General features: G+C 49.0%; 1 protein-coding gene across 5 annotated transcripts in view; it reads right to left on the bottom strand.

The window, feature by feature from the left end:
• The window catches only part of PALLD (palladin, cytoskeletal associated protein), a 386,129-nt gene that overhangs the window by 73,828 nt on the left and 291,467 nt on the right, over nt 1–20,834 (bottom strand). The window contains exon 1 of one of the 5 annotated variants that reach the window (XM_036854854.1): nt 7,743–7,863. The exons of 3 other annotated variants lie outside the window; for them this stretch is intronic. The gene's annotated coding sequence lies outside the window, so the exon portion shown is untranslated. Of the gene's footprint in view, nt 1–7,742; nt 7,864–20,834 lie in introns of those variants that run through there. One more of the 5 variants, XM_036854856.1, reaches the window with a different exon arrangement.

Here is a 20,834-nt window from a genome sequence, read left to right as displayed (position 1 = left end):
TTTGATTATCCTTCTCTTTTATTTTCAGACTGGTGCTTGGCTTAATAGGCAGACAAAATCAAAAGGCTCAGAGAGAAAATAAACACGTGGGTAGACTCTGAGCTCTGAGCAGAGGGGCAGAGCCTGGGAGCTGCAGCAGCAGAGACACACCGGGGGGAGCGGCCAGGGCACCCGGGACACGGCGGCCACCCCCCAGGGCTGGGCCGTCCACGCAAGGCGGCCAAGGCAACCCAACCAGAGGCCTCCACTGGGATCACCTCCCCAAGCAAACTGGGCTTCAGGATTCTAAACATTAGCATTTACCCTTAAAAGCTTTCCTCTTGAACCTGCATAATCAACGCTCTCAATGTGACTTTGCCAGATTTGCCATCTGTGCAGAAGCTGCTGGAAAACCCTACAGTCGCCCTGGGTGCACAGTTCCCAGGGTCACAATCCCCCTGCACTCGGAGGGGAGGCCCCAAGGGCTGGAAAGAGAAACCAGCCAGAGCCTGAAGGCCCTGGTCCTCCAGTAACTGCACCTTCGGGAAGTCACAACCAAGTGCACGCTTTATACTTTCAATCTGTTCAGCAGAGGGGTCAGGACACCTGCCCTGCAAAGGCCCTGGACCGGCAAAGGCCCCGAATTGTTAAATGAACGAGAGCTTGGCCTGGGTCTCACACTCTCGACCCTGATATGCCTGTGAAGGGCGAACACTCGGACTTTTCTAAATCTCGAAATATAAAAATAATTCCAAGTAACTTTTCCATCGTTTGTACCCTGGAGCAAGGATGCCGACCTGGCAGAGGAGAGTCTGGCCGGCGGTGGCGGTTACTGAACGTCCCCAGTGGCTGCTGAGTGGTTCTGAGGGGAAGCAGTGCAGTTCTGTACGTCTGCAAACCGACAGCTCCCGCTGGCTGTGCACGAAGAGGGGCCAAGGATGCCTGGACTTGGACAACTTCCGTCTCACCCCCGGACGACGTTCCTGCCTTTCAGAGAGATCTGCAGGCTTAGGTACCACTCTCTCTTGCAAATAAAAGCTCCGTTTTGGAGAGGCAACGTCCAGCTCCTCGTCCCGTCCTGGGCGTCCTGCCCTCACCTGCCGGGACAGGCTTCCAGGTGCTGGTGTGGACAGTGTGTGCTCAAACCTCCTGCTATGTGACACAACCTCGTGACGCGGAGGGCATCTGCTTTCGTTTTCTCTCTTAATAAGTGCCTCAAATAGATATTTCTACAGATCCACACGTCACTTTATACAAACACATCCATTTACAGTTAGGAAGACAAGGAGAAAATGAGGCTTTACCAAGAAGAACCACACATTTTTCCAACTCCAGCTTTGAATTAGTTCACCTGTGGTTTTACTGGGATATGCTTTACTTCAACACTCTTTCACTGGGCAGGTTTTTCAGACCTTAACTTAGTCAAGTGACGGATCTTGACGTCACCTTCAAATACAGAGTCCAGCTTGCTCACTGTCTGTTCTCCCGTGGGCAGAGCCATCTCCTCCCAGGGCTTTCATCGTGGTGACCATTCCCTCAGCTCTGTCCCCACTCTGCCCTCTCAGAACAACACACATGGGTGTCCACCTGCCCCTGCTCACCTCTCTTTGGTCCAGCACCCGACCTGCCTTCCCCTCAGGGCTGCTCCACTTCCTGCCCGCTGCTCGGCAGGACCCTGGACGCAATCCCCCTGCCTCACCCCTCAAGACCATCAAGGCCAAGGGCAGTCAAGTCCACCTTCTAACCCCAGTAAAGGGTGAATCCGACCCCTCCAATCAGTTCCTTTGCCACCAGCTGAGTTGAGACCGGTGTCCATTTCCTGCCTGATTCTAACCATCCCGGGGGTTCTCCTGTCTCCCAGCTGACCGCCTACACCTGCCCCAGGACGCCCAGCAAGCAGGAGCGAGCAAACAGAAGCAGAAGGCGTCCCTGCTGTCCTCACCCGAGGCACCACGCGAGCAGTGAGGTCTGATTCAAGTCGCTGCCCGAGAGCGACACAGAAGAGCCCACAGTTAAGAGCTGTTTCAGAGTCTAAGACTCGGGCTCAACACTGCAGAGACGAGACGAGCTCGGGGAAGTAACTAGCCACAGAGGAGCCGCTGTCTGAGGGGCTCGAAGTGCCAGAGCACCTCAGCGGAGGGAGCGACTACTGTGACGATCAGGGTAGAGAGAAGACGTCTGATGACATTTCCGGGTCAGCGTGTAGGAGGCTGACCGCGCTCCCTCAGCAAACACTGGCCACCGTCTACCAAGCGCAGGGTTCCTCCACGTAAGGGACACACAGAAGACTAGCAGAGGGCTCTCCCCTCGGGAGGTGAAGGGGGTGGTGGGGTTCTGCGGCCCCATACAGGAATGTCATCAGCACCCGACCTCCGGCAGACCCTGAGGGCACATTCCACCAGCCAGGTGAGTGCCACACCTCCTCTGCTCAAACGCCCAGCCCTGCCAAGGTGACGACCTACTTCCTATTTCACTGAAAAAACAGGAAGCCCTCACTGCTGCGTCCATCCACACCTGCCCCCTGGCCCGCGGACCCCGCCTTCTTTCCAGAACCGCAGAGGAGCCATCTCTCTGCCGTGCCCTGACCCCAGCCTGTCCTTCCGTCTCTCCTGACCTTCGATGGGCAAGGTGAAGCCCTGCGTCCACGTTCCTGGATGCGTCCCCAGGCACCCGCTGGGGTATTTACAGGGACCCACGAAGGCGGTCCACACTCCCACAGCGGCCGCTACAAAATACGAGGGTATGCCTGGAGCACGGACGCTGTAACGCTCCCAGACGCGCTCTGCCGGCGCACAGCCGCTCTCACAGCCGCTCCCCTGCCTGTGCTCTCTTTCCCACGGGACTGATGCCAGCCTCACTCCAGCTCCTCCTTCCTGGCTCTGTTTTCCCCCAGCACAGGACTACCTGAAGCCCTGGATGTTTAGTTTGTGTCTTTATGGTTTGTCTCGCATCTCTACAAGACAAGCTGCACGAGGGCAGGGGTTTGTGCCTATTTGTCCATTTGGGTCCCTACTTTATTCCCAGAGTCCAGCCAGCGGCCAGGCCACGGGGCTTGTTCAACAGCAGCTGTCCAGCCCTGCCATTTCAGAGCTGTGTGGCTCTGGGCACATTCTTACCCTCCCGAAATCTCACTTGCATCCTTTTTAAGATGGGGGTGCTGATGGTACTTACTACATGGGACTGTGGTGAGGGATAAACGACGTAAAGTGTGTTAAACACTTTAGCACATTTTCTGGTAGGCGGTAACTGCTCTATAGTATTTATCGTATCGTTATTCAGGATATTATAAGCATACATCAGCATCTAAGTTGACCTGAAGTCTGTCCAGTCCCCAGGAGGTATTTGTTTGGGAATTTAGTGCACTGGCATCAAAAAGAAAAACAAAATGCCTGAAAGTTTGCTTTCTTGCTATTATTCAAGATTCCATTTAAAACCAACCCTGACTTGAAAACACTGAACGGACAGCTCACAGGGCTGATGCCCAGGTTCTAGAGTAAAGACGCTGCTCAGTAAGGAGGTCGTGTCAACCAGCAGGCAGCCCACGTCAACCGGCCATCAGAGCAGCTTCCCCGGCCTGGCTGATGGACAACGGGCCTCAGCTCGGCCCTGTCACCCGTGTCCTTCCCCCTCTGGTGCCAGCTACTGCTGTCCCCACCCCCCAGCTCTCTGGTTCCAGGCTGGGGGGTCTCTGTTAGCACGGGGGCAGTATGAAAGGAAACGTATCTCTCTGTACCTTTACTTCCCCTTTAGGGTTTACATGGAAAAAGACAAGGTGGGGTCCTTCTTGCCATCGTTGCTGGGATTAAAAGTCGTTTAAAAAAAAGAAAAATCAAGTTGGAGCTCTGAGTGCATTTTCCCACAAAACCATGTTATATATAATGGCTCCATTCGATGGTACTATGAGTAAAAGCAGGATACTCTGACCTGTCCTGGAACCCCACTGCAAACTGACGTGGTTTCAATGAAAGGGCGTGTTCAGAGTTCCCAGCGAAGGATTTACAAACGCACATTCAAAACCCAGCCCAGGCGAAAGCGGAGGGTGCTGACCCCCAGTGGGCCTGGCAGTTTCACAAGGGCGGCAGACGTGTCATGAAGAGGGGGGTGACGCCTGTGAGTCTCACGCACGGTGGTCCAGTGCTGCTTCCTTCCAACGTGGATGGGCACCTGGTCCCCGTTTTCTGACACCAGGAAACGTGGCAGAGAGTGCTGCATGCCCTGCAGGGTCTGCTTAACCAAGGTCCCTTCCTCCCTCCCTGCCCACTGGTGAGACCTCAGTGTCTACTCTTCTTACTTGGTTTTGCCTGGTTTTTTGTTTTTAAATTAAGTAATTAATTAATTTATGGCTGTGTTGGGTCTTCGTTGCTGCGCACAGGCTTTCTCTAGTTGTGGTGAGCGGGGGCTACTCTTCGTTGCGGTGCGCGGGTTTCTCATTGCGGTGGCTTCTCTTGTTGTAGAGCACGGGCTCTAGGCACGTGGGCTCAGTAGTTGTGGCTCGCAGGCTCAGTAGTTGTGGCTCGCGGGCTCTAGAGCACAGGCTCAGGAGCTGTGGCGCATGGGCTTAGCTGCTCCATGGCATGTGGGATATTCCTGGACCAGGGCTCGAACCCGTGTCCCCTGCATTGGCAGATGGATTCTTAACCACTGCACCACCAGGGAAGTCCCTTGTCTGTTTTCTTATGAGTCTATTTCTAACACTTCTATATGGAAAAAAAATTGCAAAGTTTTGCCAAAAATCCAAAAAATGGTCATTTGCTCATTTCTTCTGGCTGACACATTTTGCCTGCAAATGGCAGCTTCTCCCTTAGGAGGAAATCTTTTCCATCAAGGAAGCCTTCCCGCCTTCCAAAAGCCCAGGCCAAGCTGGAAACTAGCATCGTTGCTTCCCGCAGGGGGAAGCTCTGGCAGCTGGTCGCCCTGCACTCCGTGGAAGGACTCGGAGCTGCATGAACCAACCACCCGAACTCTCAGCCTACCTTCCGGTCCTTGTGATCCAAACACACAAGTAAGAGAGGCTCACCTAACCGGAACGGCGAGCGTCACCCATCATGGTTGTCCCTAAAGCACACGAGCAGCAAGCAGCAAAGACGACTGCTCAGGGAGAAAGGTGCCTTTAGGGAGTCAGTGGGGCTGGGCTGAAAACTGTGCAGGGCACTGGCTTCAGGGGGCGTTTCTCCTTCCTGACCCCTCAGGCCCTCCTTCCTTCCACTGTACCTCCCCACCTTTCCTACAAGGCTGGGCTAGCTCTCGCCAGTCATACAGTCTCCTTGGAGGAAGCCTTTCTCATCCAGCATCGTTAATTCTTCATCCTTCGACACAATCTGATACAGAGCTTCCCAGCAAAACAAACCCCGTGAGCGAGTGCAATCTCGCTTTTGTAGAGCAACCCGAGAGGCGGAAAGGGGACGGCCCGAGGACCTCACTCGACCTCCTACCACCCTGTGTCTCAGAAGAACATTTGCGGAGTGAGCTACCGTGTGTGAAGGCAAGAACACGTTCACAGTTGAGTGCAGTGCTTGTCAACGTTTTGGTGTCTACCTCCCCCATTTACTTGAAAAAGAGTCATTTTGCCAAATAAGAAATCGTATAGGCATTTTGAGAAGCACAGTGAACTTCCATCACCTGATGTTTATCTGGATCTTCTGAAACAATTGCTGAAAAAGCACATCACATGTTGATATGAAATTGTTTACAGGGAAATGTACGCAAAAGAGAAAGCAATGTCTAAAACATATTTTTACTGTTCCCAGTGACTGTGAAAAGAAATCCGGAAAGTGGGGGAAGAAAAGCAACAGCGGTTTGGACGATCAACAGCTATGTGACCAAATTAACAACTTCCTTTTGAAATAATGACTCTAGCACCTTGAGCAGTATGGACTCCTTGATAAGTTCCAGGAAATACTTTATACTTAAGTAATAATGAGTGATTTCAAAGATAGTAGAGTGTAAGATTTACTACAGTCTAGGGAAAATATTTTGGGGAAAAAAAAGCAACTATGCTCAAAAATAGTATAAAGATTACAGCTCTTGAGAAAACAACACAGTAAAGTTTTTTAAAGATCAACTGCAAGGCAATGCAGTAGGTGGCATTCAACTCTTACTAAAAAGTTTTCAAAGTCAACGAAAACCCAGAGCCCACAAGCCTCTAATGAAGCACCCCAGGGCTCCTATAACCAGGACACCGACCTCTTGTTTTCCAAGTCAGCGTCCTCACCTGGGAACACACTGGGTGTGCAGTTATTACACCATTTCAAGCAGGCAGGCTACTGGACCACACCAGCTGTCAGAATGTTATGATTCACGGGTTTCACAGCCACAGAATACAAAGCTGTGTGATTGTCGACCACCTACCCCGAACTCTTCACCCAGAGCACCAAGTGTTCACACAGTCAAAAAGACGGTTAGGATACTGGCGTACTTGATTATTCGCTGTACGTGCCTAGTTTCTTAGTAACAGATGTGGTGTGGGCACTGGGCAACCCAGCCCAGTCCTTATTCAAAACACAAAAACTACAATAAGTGTCAGATAAATCTTATTTTATATAAAATAAATAGAAGAAATAAAAAACACAGCTTAGAGATTAGTTGGAAAATGTGTCGATTACATATTGATTATATACCTCTTGCCTATTTGAGATACACCCACTGTTAAGGATGGACTAACCACGTGACTTCCTCTCCCTTCAGGTCGGACTCCGGACTCTTCCAATCGCTCCAAGGCACGGGGACCCCTACCCTCACCCGCAACAACGCAAACGCACGTGAACAGACCAGGGAAAAAATAAAGTTCACTCAAACCTCTCATCACTAAGTCCAAGTCCCCCAGCTCTTGAAAGAAAAAGAGTCCTCTTCCGCTGGGGATGGAGGAAGAGCGCACGAAGCGGCTACCTCTGCACTGTGAGCTCAGAAACATCCCCCACCCCCCTCCCCGATGACCCCGGCCAGCTCTTCCGCAGACAGTGGCAGTACTGCGACGGGGCCCCTCGTAACGCCAACCAAGAAAATGTCCTCCAGGCCAGAGCTGGGCAGTTTTCGAGGCTGCTGGGGCCGCTGCTGAGCCTGGGGGGGGCGGGGCGTTGGGGGCGGCATCCCGAGGGCAGGTCACCCAAGAACCGAGCCTTCCCGCCTCCCAGGCGAATGTCTGTCCACGCGGCCCCTCCCTGGGGCCGCAGGGCACACGCAGCTCGGGCTGGCTCGGCTCCCGGGGACCGGGGTCGGAGGAGCTCCGCGCGCAGGGGGCCCCCGGCCGCCGCACTCCGCTCCCCGGAGCCCCGCGCGCTCGCCGCCCCGAAGGGAAACCAGACCCGGGCGGCGGGACCGCAGCCGCGGGGGACGCTGCCCGAGGGCCGCCGGCTCCGCGCCCCGAGCTCCGCGCGCAGGCCACCCGGCCTCGCCGCTCCCCCAGGCCGGCGCCCCCCCCCCGCCGTGCGCGCGGGCTCTCCGCGCACCAGCGCCCGCAGAGAGGAGGGTGCGGGGCTGCGGGGCTCGGGAGGGACGGACCCCCTCACCACACCCCGCCGGCGACACGAGGAGGTCACCGCGCGCCCCCTCCCCGCCAGCTCTGCCGGCCGTGGCCCGGGGCAGCCTAGCCTCTCCGGCCCCCGCACGGTCCGAGGCGCCCGAGCCCCTCTGGAGCCAAGCTCTCTGCGCCGCTCTCCGACCGCAGGGCCGGGAGGGCTCCGCCAGGGGCCGCGGCGGGGCGGGAACGCGGGGCTGCTGCCCGCCGGCCCCCTTTTCCTCCCCCACCCCACCCCACGCCGCCCTACCTGCCGTCCGGCCGTGCCCCGCCGCTCCGGGACCCCCAGCGTGCGGGAGGACCCGCCGTGGACCGCACGCCGAACTGGACGCCTCGGCGACTCGGGAGGCCTGACGCCGCGCCCGCGCGCCGGGGCAATAAGAGTCCACGGGCGGCGGGGGCGGGGAGGGGCGGGGCGGCCTGGGCCGAGGGGCGGGGAGGGGAGGGGGGGCGAGAGGAGGGGAGAAGGGGGAGGGGAGCGGGAGAGGAGGGGGAGGGGAGAAGCGGGCTGCCCCGCAGGTTGGCCGCGCGCCGCCTCCGCCTCCCGGGTAGCCGCCCCCGCCCCGGGCAGCACCTGGACGAACGGGCTTTCCCGGCACTTCCAGGAGGGATGGATAACGGGAAAGAGGTTAACTTTTTTTCTAGGCCACTAGGGATGTTGGCTGCATGTCGGGTGATTTGCCCCAGGTTTTGAGTTTTCTCGTTTCTGGACTGAGAAGGAAAGTCCAGGACCTCTGCTCCAGGGCAGCATTCCAGCGGGATGGAGTGACACCCGGCGGAGGCGGGGGCGGCCCGGGAGGGAGGGGCTGCGGGCGTCGGGCTGGGCCGGTGGGTCGGAGCCCAGCTCCTGCGCGCCATCAGGTACCATCAGAAAGACTGTGCAGCACTTAAATCCCAAAGCACACTGATCGCGTGGAATGCTTCTTACTTTTTTAAGGAAGAGAGAGGATAATTTCTAGATTTCCATTAACCGTTTACTCTGTTCCGCTTATCAATGAGTCACTGAATTGCGGGGCCCTGAGGGGACGAAGCGCAAGGCGCTCTGGTTTAGCAACGGTGCCTATCCTGTGATCTTCTGTCGTAAACTTCTAGAGGCCCTGAGTCACTCGTTTTAAACTACTACGCGGAAGTTTCTATAGAACTGTTTCCAAGGAGGAAATGGACTCATTAATTCCACAATTAATTTCTTATGTAAAATGTGTGACTTCCTGTGGGCTTACCCCTAAGTCCAGGTCGGCGACTTCTCCTTTCACTAACCCAGCTCAGAACGCCGCTGGCTCCGCGCATCCCCTGCAGTTGGGTTAGCAGTTATTTCTGGCCTGTTCCTCCTACACCGCGTGCTCCCTGACCTTCAAGTCCACATCTCCTCTACACACCAGGAACTGTCACGAACATGAATGGATGAATGCTAACACATCGCATCTATTGAACACCCATGGTTGTGTCTAGCCCTTTCTGTAAACTGGACACCAAGAAAACGCCAATAGATGCCATCTAGGTTTGAATGCCAGTGGCCACGGTAACTGGTCTAGTAATTCTATTCCTGTCTTCAGTATTAATATCGAACAATAGTGTTTCTGGGTTCACAGCCCTGAGACAGAGACTCTACGTCTCTCTCTCTCCCCCTGAAATAGTGTTAATGATTTTTAGATTAAAAATGATGTCTGTAAAATACTCAAACAGTAAACCCAAAGAGGATGGTTCCCTGTGATTCAACCCTCAAGAGATAGACATTGTTAACAGCCTGCAGTATCCTCTTCCAGACTTTTCTGTTTGTGCATTTCAACACATATTCAACACACAGATTAGATCATCATTTCCATATGATTCTGTAAACTACTTCTTTTTTAACCTACAATATACCGTAGTCATCTTTCCAGGTCTACTACAAGGCATTATTCTCTTTTCAATTTCTGCAAGGAACAGGGGTAAAAAGCTCAGTACACCACTGTTTAACTTTGCTTTTCTTTCAATTTTTGGTGTGCTCACTCCCGGGCAAATGGCCATTAGGGCTGCAAGAATGACATCAGTGGTGCACTGCAGGGTTTTCCAGAAGGCTGCACTTGACATTCTGAAGTGGGAGTTAGGACTCAGTGGTCTGTGCCATTAACTGTGGAAGCCTGGAGTTTTAAAAAATTTTCATAGCAATGGGATTAATTTGATGAATTTTAAAGCTACAGTTCTTAAGTGTTGTGATTTTATGATTTAGGAGTCCGTTCTCAGCGTAAGCGCAGAAAGAATGAAATGGATAAGGCTGAGTTACCAGCACCACAAGCTTGGGAGAGTGTGTAGGAGGAACTAGACCCACAGGGTTGGTGAACTACCAGGAAACATCCAATTCCTCTCCTCTCCAGAGGCAGCAAGGAAGGATGACCCAGAGATCTGCCATCACTGCCTTATTGCTACTACAGGAGCCCAGAAATGTGAACCAGTTTCAACTTCTCACAGGTCAGATCTGGGAGGATTTCAGAACTGGTGCAAAATACTAAGTCTTTTAATGCTTTCAACTTTTAAAGATTTTAGGCGTGCAGAGGGGGAGGCGTGGGTACATCTTAGCTATCACTTTGGCACATCCAAGATTTGTGACAACTGTTATCAATACTGATAGGAATCCTGCCAAGCTTGAGAAAGAACATGCGTCCCCTTGTGTACTCCAAAGATCCTGAGCAGGAACCTTCTCCTTAGATTTTCTCCTCTCTCTCCCTGAGCCAAAACTTAGAGCTCTGTGGCTTTAGGGCAACAGGAAGGGGTGGAGAACACACCTGCATCCACTCATACCCCCAGGGCTGCACTCTGGGACTCCCACTGGCCCCCGGGAGCATCTGGCAGAATCTCCTCTAAGGTTCCTGTCTCCAGGGTCACTTTTGCACACTTGGGCTCAAACACCTGTGGCTTCAAACGTGCAAATTTAATCTGAGATGAAGTAATTTGCTCAATTGTCTGTTTGGGGAGGAGCGTGGAATGGGTGAAGTTAATCCTTCAAATCATTCCTTGTTTCTCCTTTTCACATTCTCAGGAAAAGAATGAAGCTCAGGGTGGTTAAAAACTAAAACAGCAGCAAAAGACAGCTCAAAACAAATGGTATTCACTGAACAAACAAGATCCTGGCAGGGAAGCCAGCCACAGAGATCTGACGGCTGGCAGGTAGCACACGGCCCCTTCCTCAAACATGCTCGGCATTGGTGATGATATTTTATAAAGTGGATACGATAAGCAAATCAAATCCATGCCTTCTCACCAGATGTCCACTAGAAAAACTACCACCACAAGTCAAGGCGCCCAACCACGCTTTTTCAACATGTAAAGCCAAAATCTACATTTTCCTTCCTTTTATTTACAGGTAGCAGTAAAAGAACATTAGTATATCTTCAGGCATTTTGCTTAAAATAATATTTTAATGAAAAGTACCAAAACCTTGAGATTTTCTCAGAAGATTCTTGGCCAATGGTCTGGCATGTATTTCCGCCGAGTGATCGATGGTGAATGTAACAGATGTTCTGATAGCAATTCAGCATAAGGGTCTATTTCCACTCACTTCTGGTGCTTTGATATTATTTTTAAAAACCTGTTGATTTAGCTCTTGCTGTATTTTTAAAAGGTACAAGATCTTATCTCAGTGGCCCATTTCTTCAGTTGTAGAGATTACTTTTGCAAGGAATCCCAACCCCATTCAGCAAACAAGAACAGACTAGGAAAATAGTAGAGCAGTTACTGATTTTACCTGATACTGGTTCCAACTAATATTATTTTTCAGAAAATGTTTCTGAGAGGAGAATGCTTAAGATCACCTTTCATTCTATTCATGTTTAAAATGAGCACCTTCAAGAAGTCTTGGGGGCTTCCCTGGTGGCGCAGTGGTTGAGAATCTGCCTGCCAATGCAGGGGACACCGGTTCGAGCCCTGGTCTGGGAGGATCCCACATGCCGCAGAGCAACTGGGCCCGTGAGCCACAACTACTGAGCCTGCGCATCTGGAGCCTGTGCTCCGCAACAAGAGAGACCGCGACAGTGAGAGGCCCGTGCACCGCGATGAAGAGTGGCCCCCGCTTGCCACAACTAGAGAAAGCCCTCGCGCAGAAACAAAGACCCAACACAGCCAAAAATAAATAAATAAATAGTATTCCCTTTAAAAAAAAAAGTTACTCTTTAAAAAAGAAGAAGTCTTGGACCACTTTGGATTTGCACTCTTTGTAATTAACTGCAGCATTTTTAAAGAAACATCTGTTTCCGTATCAACAATTACCAAATTATTTTAACGGAAGTGCGAAATCTTTAAAAACGTGGGTCTTCTCAGGAGGCTAAGCCCCGTGCAGTATCTGACCATGAATGTGGACTTCTGGGGGAGAAGGAAAGGGCAAACCTCCAAGGACAATTCATACTTTCAACATAAAAACACAGTGTGTATCCCACTGGCCAAGATAACTTTCGGGCTCTTTGGTTTGTACATAACTTTTTATTAAGGGCAGGGAGAAAGGCCAAGGGGAAAACAAAGGGGATTGTGTGTACTTGTGTAAAAGTGACTAGAGCCCAGTGGACGTAAAACACTAAGTGAGAGGGAACACGGTCCCCAGAAGGGCTGCAGTCATGGAGGTTAAAGAAAGATCGTGAAGTTGTAAACAAAAGAACAGACTGAGTTTGCCAGAGCAAACTAGGCCTTGAACCTGCAAAGGACTCCAGGGCAATCACAGATTCAGACCAGCAGGGGCCTGAGGAAGGGTGCCTGAAAGGGCTGGGCTCTGGAGACAAGACAGCCCGGGTCCATCCAAGGCTGTTGCCGTGACCTTGAACTCACGGAGCTCCTGTGTTCTCATCTGTAAAGTGGAGGAAAGGCGTTTCCCTTGGCCGGCCCGAACGAAGATAAACGAGATGCTGCCTGGGCAACCATGGCACAGGGCTCAGTACGTGGTGGGTGGCCTTGGTTTTCTTGCCCCTTTAATGTGTATGTTTATATCCTTACGGTATCTAAGGAATTTTTTTTTTTTTTTTTTTACAAAACACAGTACTTACTTAGGAGCAGAGTAAAAAGCAATAATCTGAGACGGTGCTGATCATTTCACACACATTGTCCCATTTTATGCACCTGTACAAGCCACGGGAGGTACGGCTGTTACCATCACGCCCCCTTCATGGAGGACAGTGGCCACGGAGAGCTTAGTAACCTGCCCAAGGACACAGAGCAGCTCAGGGGAGAAGCAACAGCATAGACTGTTGACTCCAGAACCCAAACTCCAGGGATTCTTAACTTTGGAGTGAAAAGTACATACATACGGAAAGTCCCTTAACAACCTCGGGACACTAAGATCTCCATTAGTGAATCCTTGTTCTCGCCAAGCTGCATTGTGCACAAGAACGTCTGCTTGACTTGAAATAGTTCAGGCAGCTCTAAACATGTCCTGCTTCACCCACAGAAGAATCTGACTCATTACTGAGTATCCTCTTCCAAATCAAATGAGTTATGCTGGCTCCGATGGAATCACCCACAGATTCCACATGGATTACTGAAAAGGCAGAGTGAAAAGTAGTCTTTTGCCTTTTTCTGTGACTCTCCTGAGTGAATGATGAAATACTGCTATGAGTTGGCTTGTTAGTTTAACTCCATCCTGTGTAAGAAAAACCTTCAGCTGAGTCCTATAAATGTAGTCACTGATAACAGACACATAGGCCATAATGTCACATTTTATATTAACTGCAGTGGCAGTTCATGAAGTTATGGGTGAGATTTCTCTTAATACTGTTACCTCTGGTGACACCCTAACAAGGAATCTTGTGTTGCTTTTTGTGCAGATTCCTTTGGATGCTTCGAAAACCTGCGGACCAGCCATCGTTCGACTGTTGCTCCCAGAAATACAGGATGTAGAACAACCTGGTGACGGATCTGCTGCGGGTGGTGCCATGGAAACCAAGGAGCCCAACAGGGTGCAGCCGGGGCCACATGTACAGCGATGAAAAGAGGGCTGTTTCCCACCCCTGAAACCCTCCCCCTACCGAATCCGTCACTTCCTCAACTGGAGTATCCATCCATTCCCTTGAATTAATAAGCTAATCTTCTGGCTCAGATTAATGGGATTATGTTATCTGAAGTGCTTAATTTTCTTCCTTCGGGAAATACACAGGAATTTGCTTGGGTGCTGCAGGGGAAGGCTTTCTAGCAGAGATTTCCAGCTACTAAGAGGATCGTTGAGATTATTTTATGGCATAGATCTTTGACACAAAAAATGTGCGAACCTAGACGCTGGTACTGAAAGGGACTGAAGAGAGAGAGCGAGCGATAAGGGGAAGTCAAATATTCCAATTAAATTTTCTCTAAGAACAGAAATTTAATAGATGCGTTTTATATTGGAAAATCCCCTGACTGTGTACCCTAAGACACACAGAGCAAATATTTGGTAACATAGGTAATTTAAGAAATTAATTTATCTGTATATAGTTTATGTGATTGATCGTTTAAACAATTGACTTAATATTGACACTGACTGTTATGGGCCCCTGATACAACGAAGTACTAGATTTCAAGAGAAAAAAAATCAAGACCTTTCCCTAAGATTCCATTAGGTATAAGGAATATTCCCATTGTTCCAAAGAATTGAGATCGCTGCTCTTATAACAGTGCACCATATTTTTCTCTTTGCTGATAGTAACCTTAGAGTTAACTGACTTTGAGGTAATTTGGTCACATAATGGAATGATATCATATCTTCAAAGAACGATTCAAAGAACCGAGTGGCCCAGCAGTGTTTTCAGATGGACTTTTTTTTTTTTTTTATAATATGCAATGAACTGTGATGAAATGTGGCACATGAAGCGTCCAAAGAGAGAAGACTATGCTGAGGGAAATCGGAGTTTAGGGCGCCCGTTTTAAAGTTGTACACGGTGCTCTGTGTAAAACAGATAACCAACGAGGACCTACTGTACAGCACAGGGAACTCTGCTCGATACTCTCTAATAACCTAAATGGGAAAAGATGTTGAAAAAGAATAGACACATGTATGTGTATAACTGAATTACTTTGCTGTACACCTGAAACTAACACCATGTTGTTAATCAACCAGACTCCAATATAAAATAAAAATTTTTTTAAAAAGACTAAAAACAAAGAAGAGCCTCAGTTTTCTCATCTATAAAATGAAGACACTATTATCTTCCTTGCATGATTGATGCAAAGATTAAATGAGTGTAAGTAAACACCTAAAAACAAACAAGAATGTTGTAATTTCGGAGCAAAGTTGACAAAGTGACATTTGGAAAGTAAAGTTTTCAATGCAAGAAAAGCAGAAAGACAGCGTCCACCATAAAGACTAACTTCAGCCCTACCTCCTTCAGACCAAGCCTCTGCAGAGCACAACCTCAATTTAAAAAAGCCTCGCTGGAGATGGATGTATTAGCGACGGGTCTAGACACATCTCAGCCACTGTCACTCTCAGGTCCTGAGCCGACAGGCGGCAGCGTTAGATTCCGCCTTCCCTCGTGCGCGACGGGCAGAAGCTTGGCCTAACTTTGGTGCCACTGTGCCCTTGTGACACTCTACAAAGCCTCTGTCCCAGCAGTGGATGGACCGGCCGGACAGAAGTTCTCCTCTCCGATCGGCTCCATTTCAGAGCTCAGAGGCGCATCGCAGGGGGAGTAATTTGGGATTCGGTGCCCTGCCTCGGGGTCAGCATGCCACGGTCCAGTGAGCAGCCCAGCGGGGCGTGCTGGCCGGGCCAGGAGGTGGTACTTAGGGAGAAAGGGATCACCCAGTCCTCAAGCCCCCCTGTTGCTCGGAGAGAAGCATCTAGAAAAACAGAAGTGGAAGGGGGCTAGTTCCGGGTTACAAGGAGGGCAGCCGTGGTCAGGACGGTCATCATCTGTAACCTTGGGCAGGGCCAGCTCATCCGACAGTGGGTGCCGGGGCTCGGGCCCACACACTTGTCGCAGCCCACGGAAAATTTTTTAAAGTTTAGATAATTTTAAACTCGGAAGAAAAAAAATGAACATAAAGGACTGTCGTCGTGATGACTATATAATAATGAATCCAGCCTGGATTCCATCCATCTTTATGCCAATGCTGTTATAAAATATAATTCTAATTTTTTTTAATGGAGAAAGGGACCCATGAAGGCAGAAGAGTCTGGGGCCCACGGAAGTCCCAGCACAGCCCTAACTGTCGATCGTCTGCGCCCTGCACACTTTCATTGGTTGCAAAGCAGGTCTGCCCCCTCGCCTCCTTTCAGGGCTGTACTGTGTGTGAACCTAAGGCAGTAGGCGTCACACGTTTTTAAAAGAAGAAAACAGGTCCTATGTTCTCAGGCTCCTTACCGTCTAAGCGGGCGGACAGAGTCAGCTGTTAACAACTGGTGCTTTGCAGCCGCTCATTCACGTGAACGTTTCTCCCACTGAGAGTGAGTTACTGGCGCGTAGGTGAGGCACAATCGTCAAATCACTGGGACACCCTTAAAAGGCTTAACGGAAAGCGTGATGCATTTAGAAGCTGGACCTCCTCGGGTCTTGTCTGGAGAAGGAGGGAGGGCCAGGCTGAGGGCAGCGGGGGTGCTCCTGACCCCTGCGTGGCCCCCCGATGCCATGTCTCCTGGAACCCCTACCCATCCTGGGTCAGTCCACCTCATCTGCAGAATGTTCTGCTTTTCACTTTTTAAATCCCTCAAGGGTCCCTTTTCAATTTCAACTTGTTTGTGGTGTTAAGAGAGCACTTCCGCTACCAAAACACCACCTCTATTCGGTAAAACAATTCCAAGCTTGGTCCCTTGTCTCCATGTACCTATTCAGACTCTATGTTTTAGACTGATTTATCTTTTCCAGCTTTATTAAAGCATAATTGACAAATAAAAAATTTTACTTGCTTACGGGGTACAACGTGATGTAACTTTACCTTGTGTAATGATGACCATGATCAAGCTAATTAACACACCTGTCACCTCGTGTGTGTTTGCGCACATGCGCACGCAAAGTTTACGTACACCAGGCTTCAAATATTACAAAAGGGGCTTCCCGGGTGGCGCAGTGGTTGAGAATCTGCCTGCCAATGCAGGGGACACGGGTTCGAGCCCTGGTCTGGGAAGATCCCACATGCCGCGGAGCAACTGGGCCCGTGAGCCACAATTATTGAGCCTGCGCGTCTGGAGCCTGTGCTCCGCAACAAGAGAGGCCGCGATGGTGAGAGGCCCGCGCACCGCGATGAAGAGTGGCCCCCGCTTGCCGCAACTAGAGAAAGCCCTCGCACAGAAACAAAGACCCAACACAGCCAAAAATAAATAAATAAATAAATAAATAAATAAACCCAAAGTTAAAAAAAATATATATATATATATAACAAAAGATCTCATCCAGTCCTAAGTCCTCTTGGAAATGAGGTCTTTAGGCAAAAAAGTCCCTTAATTTCCTGGTCTCCTTGTCTGCTCAGTGGAGGGGTTGGATGGTGTGATCCCTAAGGCTGTCTCCAGTGGGATGGTCCTGGGATCAGGCCCAAGGTCAACCCACTCTGGCCTGGGTGTAGGTAGCACTTTTGTAGCAACTCTTCCAGGGGGTGTTGGGGTATTGCAGAGAGCAAAGGTCTTCAGTGACAATCCACTGAGAAGTGACAAAAAATACTAAAACCTCTCCTTATGTTTATCTTATCGTTTAAATACAGTGACAATCCACTGAGAAGTGACAAAAAATACTAAAACCTCTCCTTATGTTTATCTTATCGTTTAAATATTTGTATCTTTGTATATATTTTTAATATATGCAACAACATAATACACGTATTTTACATATACAGGTATGTGTACATATACCTATATATGTATATATACGCACAGACAAACCTCAGAGATACTGCGGGTTCAGTTCCAGACCTCAACAATGAAGTGAATATTGCAGTAAAGCAAGTGACAGGAACTTTTTGGTTCCCCAGTGTATATACCAGTTATGTTTACACTATACTGCGGTCTATCAAGTGTGCAATAGCATTGTGCCTCAGAAACAATGTTCATACCTTAATTTAAAAATAATTCATTGCTAAAAAAGGCTAACCATCATCTGACAACGCAGGGCTGCCACAAACCTTCAATTTGTAAAAAAAAAAAAACACACTACCTGTGAAGCACAGTAAAGCAAACCACAATAAAATGAGGTCTGCCTGCATATACAAAATATTTTACTAAAGGGGATAAACAGCCCCAAAAACTTAGTATCCCATGGTTTTACGGTACAAAGAAATATGTAAGCAATGCAATTCACCAGGTGACGTGGCAGAGGGCCGGCTTGGGACACCCATCTCTAGGGTCAGCTTAGAGCTTCAAACATGCAAATTTAATTTGAGAGGAAGCACCGCGGGGTCTGTTTTCCACTAGTCTGGGGAGGGGGATGGAGTGGGTACAGATACTTCCTTCAAACTGTTCCTTTATATGGAGATTCCACTAAATACCCCAGATAGCTGAAGACTTGAGAAAGTCCCAAACCTGCCCCGCCTGGACCCCTGCCCCGTCCTGTAAGTTTCCGACTTGATTCTTATGGGTGCAGCTCTGGATCAGCTATGTTTGGAACTTGGATGTTGTGGATAAGCAGAGCATCTGACCTGCCAAATCTCTGTCCCTACTGATGTGGAAGAACCCAGAAGCCACGAAAATACAGACATTTATTACTCCACAATTTTCACTGAGACCCTCACTTCATACATAAGTGTGGCATCATCAGATTCCTTACTGACAACATATATAACATTTCAAAATTTACATGTCTGCCTCCCAAATTTTTACTGATGCAGGTAATTTTTGGAGCTGCTTCAGTAATTATCATTCTCCTATTCAAACAGAAATTGCCACTTGGATACCTGGCTTCATTTTCTCAATGAAAGTGGAACTTCTTTCTCATACCTTCAGACACGTTCAAGAGAAGTGTCAGCTACTTGTGATACTCAGGTGTACCCTCCAAAGCTTTCATTCACACCTACTGAAGGAAGGCATGTTCACGTTTAGGAGCTCGTGCTCTGGGTCTGAATCCCGATGTTGTCACTTGCTAGGTATGTCTCTGGGCAGGTTGTGTAACCTCCCTGAGCCTCAGTTTCCCCCTCTGAGAAATGGGAACAGTAGTACTGCCCACAACACGGGGCACAGTGAGGATTCACGGAGGTGCCCAGGGTCACTAGGCACAGCGCACAGCACACGGCTGCCAACACGGTTAGCGGTTCCCGTCGTCACTGCTCAGAAACACGGCCCCGTGCGGCCACCAAGGAGTTTATATTCTAAACGAGTAACTGGACGAAGCAAACCGCTAAGGCATCGCCTCAACTGAGTCAAGAACATGGATTAAAGCTCCTTTAAACTCATAATCCATCAAAACAAGACTGATGGCAGTGCTCTTTGGGTCTCCACAGGAGGGGGCAAGTAGGGAAGGGCAGCAAGTGGAGCCCTGATAGAAAAACCTCCTTTAGGGACCTAAAGACAGCATTCAACCCAGGTGCTGGCTACAGCATGAACCCACTGTGAGATCTCGCACGATTCACGTCAAGTCCTGTGTCTCAGTGTTCTAAACCTGCACCAGAGGGGGCTGGAGGAGATTACATCTAACATCTACAATTATTAAATAACTATTGTAAGTCATCAGAGGAAATTCCATTAAGATAGATTTATTTCTTTGCTCCTCCGCTTTTTGATACCAGGGCATGTAAACGATTTCTGCATTGTTCTAAGTCTGCGTTAGCTTTTCCCTGTAAGTAGAATAATTCAAATGAGCTGACTTATGCGAAGTGCGTTCTCATCACTCAGAAGTCCTTGGAATTCCTTTCAGTAGTAGAGGGACCAACCAAGCTGAAGCACCGACTGGAAGATTGGATGAACTGCTCTGGCTGTGAGCAGAGGTTTGCCACCCGATGCCAGTCAGCGCTTTGAGATCACCCTGTGTGGGCATCCTGTATCCTCTCCTCTTTAAACTGGGGGGCTGCTGGCGAGGCTGGGGAACCCTGGACGGACCCCCCAGCCCTGGTCACCCCACATTAACCAGATCACAGAGAAATGCCCAGAAGTCTCTGCAGTTACATTTCCTTTGTTTTTCTCACAGAGAACTACAGCTAGCTTTGTTTTTGTTTTTACAAATAATTGACATATTATTAGTAAGTAGAAATCACCGTTCTCAAAATCACAAAGGCTGTTACAAGATCATTAAGGACACAAACAGAACTTCGTGAGCTTATTTGCTGTGCAGATAAAGTCTGAAATTTCAGTTCTTTCTTACCCTGGAAACTCTTACTTTTTTTTTTTTTAATTTAAACGGTGTTTATTATGAAAAAGTACAACTCATAAAGGCAAGAAAAAATGTATCCATATTCATAATGCACTAACACTAATATTTTCTCCATGTTCTTTTCCTGTTTCCCGTCTTGGAAGCACAGCTGTGTGGATAGTGTGTCATTGTATAAACGTTTCAGCTTCATTACATTATTTCTCATAAACGTACTTGCCCTCATGGTCTGACTCACAACTAGTTTTAGTGGCTGCATAATATTCTATTCTTTGAGACAAGGGAATTAACATTCCATGTTCTTTGGCTCTAGGTTTGCTTCTTTCTTCTGAAATTGTAAAAAAAAAAAAAAGCTATTATAGGAGACATCTTCAGGTTTATATGTTTATTCCTCTTTTGAATTATTTCCTCAGGGAACATACTGAAAAGTAGGACTTTGAGAACAAATACTGTTTGTATAACTCTTGACATTTATAGCTAAACTGCTTTTTTTTTTTAAATTCACTTCTTTGTTAGTGATGGTAAACATGTTCTCATAAGGCTGCCATCTTCCTGAAGAGGGAAGGCTCAATGAGCAGGGTTCATTCCTGAGTGTGGAGCGGTTATTTCTGAGACCAGAACGTGCCCCGAGCCCAGCCTGATGCAGTGCTCTTGTGGGCTGTGGGGTTCCCGCCCTTTGCCCTGTGGCCAGCTCTCTCCTCAAACTCTCCCTTCCCACGAGGCAGTGTTCTGGAAGTTTCAAAACTCAGTGTGGGCTGTCCAGTTGTGTATTTGGGGTGGGAGTGGAAGGGGGGGCTCCTTCCCTTGCCTACCTTCAAGTTACCAACAATCAAGTTACGGAGGATTTTAAAAATTCTGATCCAGGATGAATGCCCTATATCTACTCCTCGCTTTGAATATAAATATATTGACTGCTTGGTGAACAGAAATCATTTCTCCGTGTTGGTTTTGTGGCACAAAAAGGTGTTTCTCAATCTGTTTAGGATTATCCTGAAATTCCTCTTCCAAACCTCCGCCTTCCTCCACCCACACTACAAAAAAGTGTCAAAATAAAATGTTAATTCATATTACTAAGTAACAAAGATCATTTAACACTTTGGGGGGTCTGGGAGATGAGGCTGAGAGGA

This window comes from Balaenoptera musculus, chromosome 6, assembly GCF_009873245.2.
Source record: "Balaenoptera musculus isolate JJ_BM4_2016_0621 chromosome 6, mBalMus1.pri.v3, whole genome shotgun sequence".
Classification (NCBI taxonomy): domain Eukaryota; kingdom Metazoa; phylum Chordata; class Mammalia; order Artiodactyla; family Balaenopteridae; genus Balaenoptera; species Balaenoptera musculus.
The sequence above is the reverse complement of the archived record's forward strand: the minus strand, read 5'-3'. Positions and strand labels throughout refer to the sequence as shown.